This window comes from Tenrec ecaudatus, chromosome X (assembly GCF_050624435.1).
Source record: "Tenrec ecaudatus isolate mTenEca1 chromosome X, mTenEca1.hap1, whole genome shotgun sequence".
NCBI lineage: Eukaryota > Metazoa > Chordata > Mammalia > Afrosoricida > Tenrecidae > Tenrec > Tenrec ecaudatus.
This window is the reverse complement of record NC_134548.1, coordinates 168033330-168047142: the sequence shown is the minus strand read 5'-3', so window position 1 is coordinate 168047142 and position 13813 is coordinate 168033330.

The following is a 13813-nucleotide window of genomic DNA, read 5'->3' as shown; positions in this document are numbered from 1 at the left end:
TTCAGCTCACTAATTTGCAAGGAATAGTGGCTCAAATAAGGATTTAATGATTTATTTTGGGCTGCGGGTCAGTTTCATGGTATTGACTGAACACATGAGGCTGGATCAGAGGAGAATAGTAGGATACAAGGTCGGAGAAAGAACTACACTCTAGTTCACAGAGCCCTTTGTCGACCACCATACTTTGACTTTTGTATGTGTGAGCGAGCTGGGCGCTTGTGGAGTCAGACAGAAGGGAGGCAGGATGTGAACAGAGAGCACTGTGAGAGGCTCTGGCCTAAGCCAAGACGCAGACGAAGGCGTGGCGAGGAGAAGTCAGGTTTCTGGATATGCTATGTATATGAAGCTAAGAGGATGTTTCGGATGAGTACGGCAGGCGAGTGCAAGAGAGGCAAACGCCACCAAGAGTTTCTACTAGGTAAACTGGGAAAGAATGAAGGGGTGGATCAAGTTCAGGAGGGAATCTCAGATAGCTGAACTTACAGAGCATAGTAAGTTTGTTTTTGTGTTTGTTTGTAAAGGCGCTACCTGTTACTTTAGAAACCAACCACAATCAGGATTCTACTGTGTCATTCAGTGAATGATGTCTGTGTTTATGCAGGTGAAAAGCTTTTTCCATTAGGAACTAAATCACCAGAAATCATCCCCCTCCCCCAAAAGAACTAAATCACCATTTTCTAACTTTTCAGGAACCGCTGCCTTGAGAAGAGTAGGTGTGCCATTCACCCAAGGAGCTCAGTGTGTCCGCTGAGATTGATGAAGCCTAAGAGCGTGCTGAGCATGGGGTTTCTATGCTTTCTAGCATGCTTCATGGTACAGACTTTTTCTTTGTACCTATGTGTTTTTGAAATACAAGATGAAGAATTCATACCACGCTCAAGAGGTGTGTGTGCTATCAGGATAAAAGTGGCCCCAAGTATAGTTGTAAGCTTCATGCCATAGGTCCAGAAATTTTGATTTTTTTGTTTAATAAAAATAATAATTCCCCCCCCCAAAAAAAACAATCATAACTTGATCGTACTTAGACTTGTCAAAGGAGGCGAAATTTAAGGGAAACCCTACTTCATACATTTGGTTTTCCCAACCTTTTTCCTTGGGGTCTAAGCGCAGGACCCTTTCCTCTGTAACCCGCATCCTTCCAAAAGAAAGGTGTATATCAAAACTCATTCCCCATTCCCACGACCCCTTTCTCCTCTGGATGTTCTAAAGCTCTGCAATTCTGGCCCTGGGGCTACAGTCCTGCCTGCCGCCCTCCCTCCTCCTTCCCCCACCCCGCAACCTGAGGGCAGTCGAGTCACTGCCCTCAGCATCTTAGTTTCCCCAAGGCATACTCCCAACCAAGACCAAACCCACTGCCCCAGAGGTAGCAATTCCATGGCCTCACTCTTCTCAGCCTCAACCCACAGCCACTCCAGGTCCAATCTGACCTACAGGGTTGATGTGGGCTTGGAAAGGATTCAGGGCAGTCATTTTTCCCTACTATCAATTCATGCTCCTCTTTCACAAGGACCCTATTGATTCCATTCAGCTCCCTGGGGCAGAGATCTAGCATCCGGTGTGACTTCTGAGGAGGTGAAACAGCCATCGGAGGATTCCTTGAACACTTTAGAGACAGAACAGCAAAGTAGCTAAGAATGTGGGCTCTCAGTTTACCTAGTTGCCAGCCCCATTACTTACCATGTAATTCTGGCTTCTCTTCAATGAACACCTATGTTCTTCATGCAGATCATCGCCAATCCTGGCTGAGCAACTTTGGAAATTATGTGTGGGAGCTCATTAAGGCTTCCATACCTCCAGCAGCAATTTTCGCTTTCCTCGTCTGCGCGGCGCTAATGGGGATTGTCTGCTGCTTCACGTAAGCTGTTAGGGGGCAAGAAAAGAGGGAACTCAAAGGAGGGACAGGAACAGTAAGGTTCCAAACCAGCCTGCACACATAAGAAGATTTGGGGAATAATAATCTGAATGGCCATTCGAGTTTGCTTTTAAAGTCACTTCTTTAAAAAAAAATCCAATCTGCCCTGCTCTCTGTTAGCAGTTAATAGGTGTCATTTAATACCGTGTATTTTCAACTGATTTTTTTACTAACTTCATTAACTCTTAATAGTCCTTTCCCCTTGTGTGGGAGCCATACTTGGAAAATATACCAAATTTGCTAAACATTTTTTCCTGTTTAAATGACATCAGTTCAATACTAATCCCGAGGAAAAACTAAACAGGTAGGTGTGAATTTTATCCAGAGAAATTTCTAAAGATTACAAAATAGTCAGGCACAAGCTAGAAAGCCCTAATTGTGTTCATCTGAGTCCTGGGGAGAGGGCTCAGGTGGGCTCCCAGGTGGGCTGCTAATAACAAGGTCAGCAGTTCAACACCACCACAACCACCAGCTGTTCCTCAGGAGAAAGATGCAGCTTTCCACTCCAGTAAAGACTGCCAAAACCAACTAAACTCACTACCTCTGAGTCAATTCCAACTCCTAGTGACCCTATAGGACAGGGCAGAACTGTCCCTGTGGGTTTCGGAGACTGGAACTGCTTATGGAAGCGGAGAGTCTTGTTTTCCAGAAGTAGACAGCCCTCTTTTTCTCCCATGGAGTGGCTGGTGGTTTCCAACTGCTGACCTTGAGGCTATCAGTCCAACTTAAAATCACCGCGCCACTGGGGCCCCTCGGAAACCCACAGTTCTACTCTGTCCTATAAGGTTGCTCTGAGTTAGAGTCCTTTCCATGCAGTGAATTTGGTTTTATTTGGTTATAATTGGTCTTTACCGAGAGACGCTGACTTACCTGGCTCAAAAGACAGAGACGAGACAATTAAATAAAAACTGGCAAAGTTGGAGGACAGAATTCAAGTGGGGGAACCTATGAAATATACTACAGAATGCATTTTTACCTACAATCAACCAAAGTATTCAAAAAAATAAGATTAGGGAATAGGTAGTTTTCAAGAAAACATGAAAAGGAATAGTCAGGAAGTCTGTGGGTTGCTGTAGAGTTCTCAGCATGTGGTGGGATTATGGAAAGGCTTTTGTGGTAAAAGATTCAATTTTATCATTTTATAAAAAGTGCCTAAAGGCAAAGATAAAAGCCCTGGTGGTGTAGTGATTATGCATTGGACTCCTAACTGCAATATCAGAAGTTCGAAACCACCTGTGGCTGAGAGAGAGAGAGAGAGAGAGAGAGAGAGAGAGAGAGAGAGAGAGAGAGAGAGAGAGAGAGAAGGGGAGAGGGGAGGAGAGGCGAGGGGAGAGAGAACTTTCTATTCCCATAAAGTGTTGGTCTCAGAAACTCCGAGGGGCAGTTCTATCCTGACCTATAGGGTCGCTGTGAGTTGGCATCAACTCGATGGTAGGGAGTTTGGTTTTGTGTTTTGAGGGCAAAGATCAGACTGAGGGCGCGGCATCCCCGCCAGTGGCTGATCAACAGTCTCAAAAGGAATCAGAACTGTGTGCGGGAAACCACCTTGGGTATGGGCATTGGCACCTGGAAGTGAGTGGGGGTGAGGCGATAAGCAGCCGGCTGCACGTTTGAAAGAATCACATAGCCGAAGAAACCAGTTGTCTGAGTCTTAACAGATACTCGGGCCTTCGGCTTTCCTTAGAAAGACTCAGGCTGTGCAGACTGTGCAAGGCTTGCTTTGGATGTGCAGGAAGAGTCACCCCTGAGGGACAATGGAGCGCCTAGAAAGCAGGGTCCGGACCTAATCACTGTGGGCCTAGAATGACGCCAGAGCGGTCACTGCTGGGGCTCCCGTTCTTCCTCTTCACAAGCGGTCAGGTTTATGGCTGTTATCTTCTTCCTGCTTCATCATTGTTGGAGAGCAGGGGGTCAGAGAGCTTTTGTTTCCATTCATATGTCACTGAACCTGGGGGACCCACACCCAAGCATCGCCCAGATAGATCCTGTGGACTGGGAGCTAGACACAATGACGAATGGGATTTTGAACTTGCGGAAGGGTTGTGGCACAGGCCAGGCACACTGGAAGCTGAGTCTGAGACACGAGTGTAGCACATTGCATATCAGAATATTTCTTTAAGGATCAACATCTGCAGAAGGGAGAGGGAGAAGTCAAGCTATATTGCAGGCCTAACAAAGCGTCGCTTGACCTCACAGGGAGCTCAGACATGTATGTAGCCTACTGGAGTTGTCGCAGCCTCTCCTGGAGTAACTGGACAGTTGCTGGATGTAGTCGGTCCTAAGAAGTACAAGGCAGCTCTCTGCAGCTGAAGCAAATTGTAGAAGAGCTAGCAGCTGTAGGCTGTCTGCCAACAGCACTCTCAGCAGCTAAGGAAACAAGACATTAATCAAGAAGGAATTTGGGTGGCCTTGTTCCATGTCTACAGGAACCCGGGTAGCATGGTGGTTACACACGGGGTTGCTAACGCTTAGCTAAACTAACCTCAAGGTTAGAAGTCTGAAACCCCCAGCGGCTCTTTGGCAGAAAGAAGAGGTTTCTTTCCCATATAGAGTGATGGTCTCAGAAGCCCATGGGGCTATGAGTCAGAATTGACTCGATGGCAGTGAGTTTGGTTTTGAGTGAGTTCTGCTAGAGGGCAACTACGTTCCATCTACAAAAGGAAGACTGACATAGACAGTTAATTGGGAAGTAGACTGTGACAGATTCTTACCTATCCTGTTTCTTCTTTCTAAGTACATAGGAAGACTACATTTTCGACCTTTGCAGTTAGGTTGGAGGTCACATGACAGATTTTACACAGTAACATATAGATAAAAGTGAGATATGCCATTTCCAGGCCTGACATGCAATTGTCCATGCTATCTTTCTCCCTTACCTTTGCATATACATGAAATGAAGGGCTCAGAGATGATGGAGTTACTGGGATCCCTGAGTCATTTCCTGGAAGAAAACACTTGATCTGAATCAGAATGAGAAACTTTGATTATATCCAACCACTGTGATGTGTCAGGACTGTGTGTGGCAGCAGAGTGCTAGCCTGCCTAGTAGAGTTAGTTACCAGCTAAAGAAACCCCCAAGCAGACCCCTTGTTGTCAGGTTGATCCAGGCTCCTGCGTAGAGCTGCCCCGTAGAGCTTCCAAGGCTGAAAAGATTTCGTGTCGCAGCTACGCACGTAACCACTAGGTGGCCGGGCTGCTCCTAACCACAGAGGCTAGTGCGTAATTGCAGATGAAGCTGCTTTCATTCTTGTCACTCACACTGTGGCCAGCGTGGCAGCAGCATCAAAAGCATCAGAAGTCTTCCCCCTGCATGCCCTTTCAGAGGGACTTTTCTAAAGAGAACGTGGGTAAGATCCCCAGAGAAAGAAGATTGTCTTTGAAGCAGAAGCGTACTCTGAAGAGAAAAACCAGAAAGGCTTTGTGGGAACGAGCAAGCTGGACAGGGAAAGAAATACCTCCGCACCCGAGTGGACGAGACCGAGTGGAGACCGAGTGGACGAGACCGAGTGGAGACCGAGTGGACGAGACCGAGTGGAGACCGAGTGGAGACCGAGTGGAGACCGAGTGGAGACAGACCGAGTGGAGACAGACCGAGTGGAGACCGAGTGGAGACCGAGTGGAGACAGACCGAGTGGACGAGACCGAGTGGAGACTGAGTGGAGACCGAGTGGAGACCGAGTGGAGACAGACCGAGTGGAGACTGAGTGGAGACCGAGTGGAGACCGAGTGGAGACCGAGTGGAGACAGACCGAGTGGAGACTGAGTGGAGACCGAGTGGAGACTGAGTGGAGACCGAGTGGAGACAGACCGAGTGGACGAGACCGAGTGGAGACCGAGTGGAGACCGAGTGGAGACCGAGTGGAGACCGAGTGAAAACCACAGCAGCAAGCCAGCTTTCCAAGGAGCAGTCGGTTGCTGACAGGCGAAGGTGAAGAGAGAAACTTAATGATGCGCAGACCTGCCGCTGCCGTCCTCGGTGGCCTGGCATGAAGTCCGGCTGCATGCTGTCACTGCTCGCGTATGAGTCTGGCTGGAGAGGAATTACTAGAAGAGAAGGACAGGACACGTGAAAGGCCACTGAGGAGCACTCACAGGAAAAACGTCTCAGTGCGGATACAAAATATGCACTCAGATATGATGATAAAAATGTAAAACCTAATTAGAAATCACATTTATAACATAAGAGCTCTAAGCGTAAGTAAAAGGGGACAGGTAAAATCTTTCAAAAAATAGGAAAACTGAAAATTAGATCAAACAGCCCATGAAATATGTGAAAGACAAAAATTTTAAGTATCCAAATAATAATAACAATATGTCATTGATCAAAGATTCGTGAGGGTGGGAGGTTGGGGGAGGGGGAGGTAAAAGGAGGAGCTGATAGCAGGGGCTAAAGTAAAAAATATTTTGGAAATGATGATGGCAACATATGTACAAATATGCTTGATACAATTGATGTATGGAATGTGATAAGAGCTGTAAGAGCCCCCAATAAAATGATTTTTTTAAGTTAAACAATCAAAGAAATGAATAAATACAAAACAAGAGATATTGACCAAGATATCCTAATAGCTAATAAATATAGAAAGCAGAGTTGAAACTAGCAAAAAATAAAGAAAAATTAGAGCAAAGACTAGAGAAGAATATTACACAGAAGTGACATAATTACTTTTTGACAAGGAGAGTGAACATAATAAAATAGTATTTAATGGTATAATGTTTTAAATATTGCAAAAATCAGAGAAGACTTGAATCTACAGTCAGAAAGTACACATCAAATCCCAGGAAAAATTGACACATGGTACCAGGCACTTAAATGGACTAGTCGATTACCAATAAAGCGTTTAAAATTATGAATTAGTCCATTTCACTACTTGTCTGTCAGTTTGTCGTATTGTGGTGGCTTGTGTGTTGCTGTGATGGTGGAAACTTATGTCACTGTTATTTGAAATGCCTTCAGGGTCACCCAAAGTGAATAGGCTTCAGAGGAGCTTCTGGACTGTGATAGTTAAATAAACTGGTGTGAATTTGAGGATTAAGAGCTTAGGGGTGGAGTCAAGCCTATCAATCAGGATATAGCCAATGAGGCCTCTGTGTGAGCATGGCCTTCTCCGGAGGATTCTCGGAATTTCTGTATTTCCTCCTTGGAGGAGGGAGTCTCTCTCTCTCTCTCTCTCTCTCTCTCTCTCTCTCTCTCTCTCTCTCTCTCTGTCTCTCTGTCTCTGTCTCTCTCTCTCTCTCTCTCTCTCTTCACTCGCTGCTAGACATCCCTGTGGAGCAGACACATGGAGAGAGGGGCTGATGGAGCCAGACCTCTGGAGACAGAGAAGCCACATGGAGACCCCTGCCAGCGCTGAGAATCTTTACACTGCCACTGAATCCACAAGACCTTTCACCCACTGGCCTGTGGTCTTCCTGCATTTGGCATCATTGCATGTGTTTCTTGAGTCTAAAGAATACTTTAGTGATTGGTTTTGGACATATGGGCTAATGTCAGACTGATGGACTTGATCTGGACTGGACTGTGATGTTTTCTCCATACTCAAAAGCTCTTTCTTATACACATATGAGTGTGTCTATGAATTTGTTTCTCTAGTCAACCAGGACTAACACACGGACTAAAAACAAGGAAGAAGGACTCCACTAAAGACTTAGAAGGAAGGGGCCCCTGAAAACCTTATGCAGAGCTTAGAAACAGTGTCAGCCACTGAAGGCCTGATGAAGGGAAGCAGAATGTTGTTGGAGATGGTGCTGGAGGATAGCATCAGATCATTAAAATAGTTAGCAAGGTATCCAATCCTGTTGGTGGGCTTCCAGCATTTGATTGACATATCCCACCCAATTATTCGGTGAGAATGGTACAAGACAATGAAAGAAAGGCCACATACCTCTATTTAAGTCCTACCTCGATGCAAGAACACTTTGTTCTACTAACCTGGCATGCAGTGATGCTCAAAAGAACAAAAAAATTCGTATCATTGTGAATGAGGAGTGAGGAGTAGATACCCAAATCCCATCTGTAGGCCACTCGACATCTTCTTACAGAAGGGTTGCAGGGAGAAGAGGAGCCAGTCAGGGTGCAGTATAGGAATGATGAAACATACAACTTTCCTCTAGTTCTTTAATGTCGTCCCTCCCCGCCCCCACTATCATGATCCCAGTTTTACCTGACAAATCCAGTTATACTGGTACAGATAAGAGCTTGCAACACAGGGAATCCTGGACAGATAAGCCCCATAGGACCAATAATGAGAGTAGCAATACCAGGAGGGGAAGGGGAAGGTTTGGGGGAGAAAGGAGTAACCTATCACAATGATCTATATGTAACCCCCTCCTTGAGGGATAGACAACAGAAAAGTGGATGAAGGGAGACATCGGTCAGTGTAAGACAAGACAAAATAATAATTTATAAATTATCAAGGGTGTATGAGGGAGGAAGGGTGTGGGGGGAAGGGGAAATGAGCTGACACCAAGGGCTCAAGTAGAAAGAAAATGTTTAGAAAATGATGATGGCAACAAATGTACAAATGTGCTTGATCCAATGGACGGATAGATGGATTTTGATAAGAGCCACCAATAAAATGAATTTTAAAAATTAGAGGGAAGAGTCAGTAACAAACTCAATGAACAGGGAGAGCCAGTCAGGGTGCAGTATAGCACCGACAAAATAAAACAACTTTCCTGTAGTTCTTTGATGCTTCCTCTACCCCACTATCATGACCCCATTTCTACATTACAAATCTGGCTAGACCAGAGCATGTACACTGGTACAGATCAGAGCTCACAACACAGGGACTCCAGGATAGATAAACCCCTCAGGACCAGTAATGACCACAGCAATATCAGGAAGGTAGGGGGAAGGTGGGGGGGGGGAACTGATCACAATGATCTACATATAACTCCCTCCTGGGGGGACAGGCAACAGGAAAGTGGGTGAAGGGAGATAACAGATGGTGTAAGATATTAAATTAATAATTATCAAGGGATTATGAGGCAGGGTGGGGAAGGGAGGGAAAATGAGGAGCTGATACCAAGGGCTCAAGTGGAAAGCAAATGTTTTGAGAATGATGATGGCAACAAATGTACAAAAGTGCTTGACCCAATGGATAGATCGTTGGATTGTAATAGATGTATGAGTCCCCAATCAGATGATTTAAAGAAAAAAAAAAAAACAAGGCCACATCAGAGTGATCCATCACACCACCCCGAAGTCCTGTGTTTGTTAAATAACAAACTCTACGGACAAGAAGACACAAGCCTCTGAGGCCCTGACCAAAACGCGAGACATTGGCTATCCTGTTTTGGCAGTGTCCACTTGAGTTTAACTTTTCCTATTAAGTTTGTCTGATCTTTCTTCCACAAAGTGTATTATTTGTTTAATGAGTATAATAAGAACAAAGGAAGAAAAACGATTTTTCTTCTGCTTCTTGACCCGACTCTTACCTTCTCACGTCTTCAAAGCACTTGGTCAATTATTGGGCAAGAAATGTAAAGCACAGCACTCATCATTTGATCTTATTTCCCCAGCATTTTTGTCGGTGAACCGATCGATGACTCAGATGATGAGACCATTGAATGAAGAGCTCCAGATTGCACTACTTAAGATGGAGTATCTTTTAGTTAAAATTAAATTCTCTGCTATCTTAAAACTATCTTTGTCTTCATTTTTACCTTCAAAATACTCTATTGAAATCAGAAATAGCCGTATTACTAATTTGGTTATAAAAATGATACATATGGCCAAAAATTTCAGGAACTACAGGAAAAAGATTAGATAAGTTAAAAAAATCATTTTACTGGGGGCTCTTACAACTCTTATCACAGTCCATACATACATCAATTGGGTACAGCACATTTGTACATTCATTGCCCTCATCATTCTCAAAACATTTGCTCTCCACGTAAGCCCCTGGCATCAGCTCCTCATTTTTCCCCCTCCCTCCCCCCCCCCCCTCCCTCATGAACCCTTGATAATTTATGTTATTTTCTCATATCTTACACTATCTGACTTCTCCCTTCACCCACTTTTCTGTTGTCCATCCCCAAGGGAGTAGGTTATATGTAGATCCTTATAATCGATTCCCCATCTCTAGCCCATCCTCCCTCGACCTGGTATCGCCACTCTCACCACTGGTCCTGAAGGGATCATCCGCCCTGGATTCCCTGTGTTTCCAGTTCCTATCTGTACCAGTGTACATCCTCTGGTCTAGCCAGATTTGTAAGGCTGAATTGGGATCATGATGGTGGGAAGAAGGAACTAGAGGAAAGTTGAACATTCCATTGTTGCTACACTGCATCATGACCCTTCAGTAAGGGGATGTCCAGTTGCCTACAGATGGGCTTTGGGTCCCCACTCCACACTCCCCCGCCCCCCATTCACAATGATATGATCTTTTGTTTTTTGATGCCTGATACCTGATCCCTTCAACACCTCGTGATCACACAGGCTGGTGTGCTTCTTCCATGTGGGCTTTGTTGCTTCTGAGCTAGATGGCCGCTTGGTATACCTTTAAGCCTTTAAGACCCCAGATGCTATATCTTTTGATAGTTGGGCACCATCAGCTTTCTTCACCACATTGACTTATGCATCGGCTTTGTCTTCAGCGATAGTATCATGGAGGTGAGCACACAATGATATGATTTTTTGTTCTTTGATGCCTGATAACTGATCCCTTCAGCACCTCATGATCACGCAGGCTGGTGTGCTTCTTCCATGTAGACTTTCTTGCTTCTGAGCTAGATGGCCGCTTGATTGCCTTTAAGCCTTTAAGACCCCAGGTGCTATATCTTTTAATAGCCGGGCACCATCAGCTTTCTTCACCACATTTACTTATGCACCGGCTTTGTCTTCAGCAATCGTGTCGGGAATGTGAGCATCATTGAATGCCAGTTTAATAGAACAAAGTATTCTTGCATTGAGGGAATATCTGAGTGGAGGCCCAATGTCCATCTGCTACCTTAATACTAAACCTATAAATATATGCACATACATCTATTTCCATTTACATGTGTACATGCCTGTATTTAGACCTCTAAAAATGCCCTTTGCCTCCTAGTTCTTTCCTCTATTTCCTTTTATTTTACTCTTGTCCCACTATCATGCTCAGTCTTCATTTGGGTTACAGTAATTCCTCTCAGTTACATTACCCTTGATCACACCCTACCAGCCCTCTTACACTCTCCCAACCACTGATTTGGGTCACTTGGTGTTCCCTTGTCCCTGGGTTTGTTAACATCACTTCCTTTCCCCCCACCTCCTCCTCTCCATGTCTCCCGGGAACTGTCGTTCCGTTGTTTTCTCCTCCAGATTGTCATACAGCCTATCTTATTTATACAGACCTGTGGAGATAATAACATGCACAAAAACAAGACAGAGCCAAACCAAGCAACAAAAGAAAACAAAACAACAACAAAAAACCAATGACAAAACAAACAAACAAAAAAAACACAACACAACAACTACAAAAAAAGAAAAGCTTGTAGTTAGTTCAAGGATTCTTTGTTGGCCTTTAGGAGTGTTTTCTGGTTGAGTCTGATGGGGCACCAAGCCCTGGCCCCAAAGTCTATTTTTGGTGTTCCCTGGGGACTTTGTTGATCCAGTCCCCTTGCTGTTCTGTTGCACACCCTTAATGTTTTGCCTCAGTGCATTGGGATCAGATCAGGAGCAATTCCCAAAGTATGTCTCCAATGTAGGGCTATGGGTCAGTGAGGGATGTCCTGTCTCATAGTGGGGCCGGCCATATGTTCTTCTCTGTGGATTGGCTGCTCTGAGCGAGAATCTCGTCATCAAGGTCAGGATGTGCTCCACTCTCTTCCTCCCCCTTCATTTGCTCCCGTCTGCTCTGATCAGACAGGTCCCTCTCCCAGAGCTGCAGCTGCTCAATGCTGTCCTCTGAAGTAAATTCTTCTGGGGGGCAGACAACTTTTAACAAATCTCCTTAATAGGACCTTCAAGAGCCTTTAACAGGCTAATCTGAGTCTCCATCAGAGAATACAATATGCAGCATTTCCTCAATTAATTTGAACATGGAATTTTTTATGGCATATACTTCCTACCAAGAACCAAACTCACTGCCATTGAGGGCAGACTACAATTACTTCCTCAGGCTTAGGGAGCATGTAGCAGAGCGCAAGGCTTTAGGGATGCGCCCCGGGTGAGTTGTGATGGCTACAACGGCAGAAGGTTAGGGATTCATTACAGAGAGGAAGACTGAAGTGAGGTCCTAATTATGTCCTTTCAAACAGTCATGTACAGCAAAGAGTACAACTGCAGTTCAGGCTTGAGAAAGTTTTGCTATGGTTTCACCTGATTTTTGAGCATGCCACTCTCTACTATAGAGTTTTCTAGAGTTATGCCAAATCCACCTGAGCCATATCCAAACCAAAGTTGTGAGTGTGAACAGGTAAAAGGAAGCCCTGGGGTAAGCTTTCTCAAGCCATGCCCAGCTCCTACGTGTAATGGCTGTGGAGGTAAGAGCACTGGGCTGCCATAGGCCTTATCATTTGAACTCAGAGTAAAGGGGCAGTCAGCTAGGTGGAGGACCTAATATAGGTTTAAGGAATTTGCTGCCAGTTGGAATCAAGAGTGTTGGATTGATTGTGGTCTCTTGTACCTCTCCTCATAACATGAGATGTCATAAAGCTACATGTCAACAGGGGACTATGATTCTTATAAAAGAGAACATCACCTGGAATGCTAGGTAATGTAGCAGCTTTCACTAAGTTTTAGATCAGATTGGACTTTTCTCCTCCTCTTCCTCCTCCTCTTCTCTTCTTCTTCTTCTTCTTTTCCTACTATCAGCCATTGGGAGCTTAGAAGGTCATTATGTGTGGACAAACTAGAAGAGCTGCATTTTCTCTACACATCTCAGTTGTAGTGTTAGTGGAATTGGGGACCTTGCTAAATGAACAAGTTGATGACCAATTTAAGAAAATTAGTTTTATTGACATATCATACAATTTAATGGTTCAATCGTATTAATATTTGTGCAATCATCACCACTATCAATTTCAGAACACTTTCTTATAGGCATTGTGGGTAGCTCCCCGATTTCCCCCATCCTCCCCTACCAATGCTCTATCCAATTCCTGTCTTTATAGATCTACCTCACCTAGGAGCTTTGTTTTTAAATGATAATTCTTACACACAGGTTTATATTCATTCTCGCCCATACTGATCCTTAAGATACATTGCTGAACATGGAATTTTTTGGTTATAGGGCACAACCACTTGAAGGCTGTATTAGTCCGGGTAGCCTAGAGAAACAAAACCAGGTAGACTCATATGTGTATAAGAAAGAGCTTTATAGAATGTGTATAAGAGCAGGTGGATATTGAGAAAAAAATCCCAGCCCAGTCCAGATCAAGTTCATAAGTCCAATATTAGCCCAGATGTCCGATACCAATCACTGAAGTCCTCTTCAGACTCACGAAACACATGCAATGATGCGGAATGCAGGAAGATCACAGGCCAATGGGTGGGAAGTCTTGTGAATCCAGTGGCAGTGGAAGCATCTCTGTGCTGACAGGGGTCTCCGTGTGGCTTTTTCAGTTACCAGGGCTCTGGCTGCAGCATCAGGGTTGCTCCATGTGTCTTGTCAAAAGGAATGTCTCCCAGGGAGTGGGCGGGTGTCCCACCTCCAGTGTGCTATTTATCTCCTTAGTGTCTCCAAATGAGGTCATCAAGGTGCAACCTGATTGACAGGCTAAACTCCACCCTTTCACTCTTAATACTCAAATTGACAACAGATGATGTAACTACCACAACGGCTATTGATATTCTACATAATGGTTGTACCAGTTTATGGTCCAGTATCCAAGCCCTCCTTCCTCCTCCCAACCCACTGCCACGGAGTCCATTCCACCCCCTAGAGGACAGAGTGGAACTGCCCAGAGGGTTTCCAA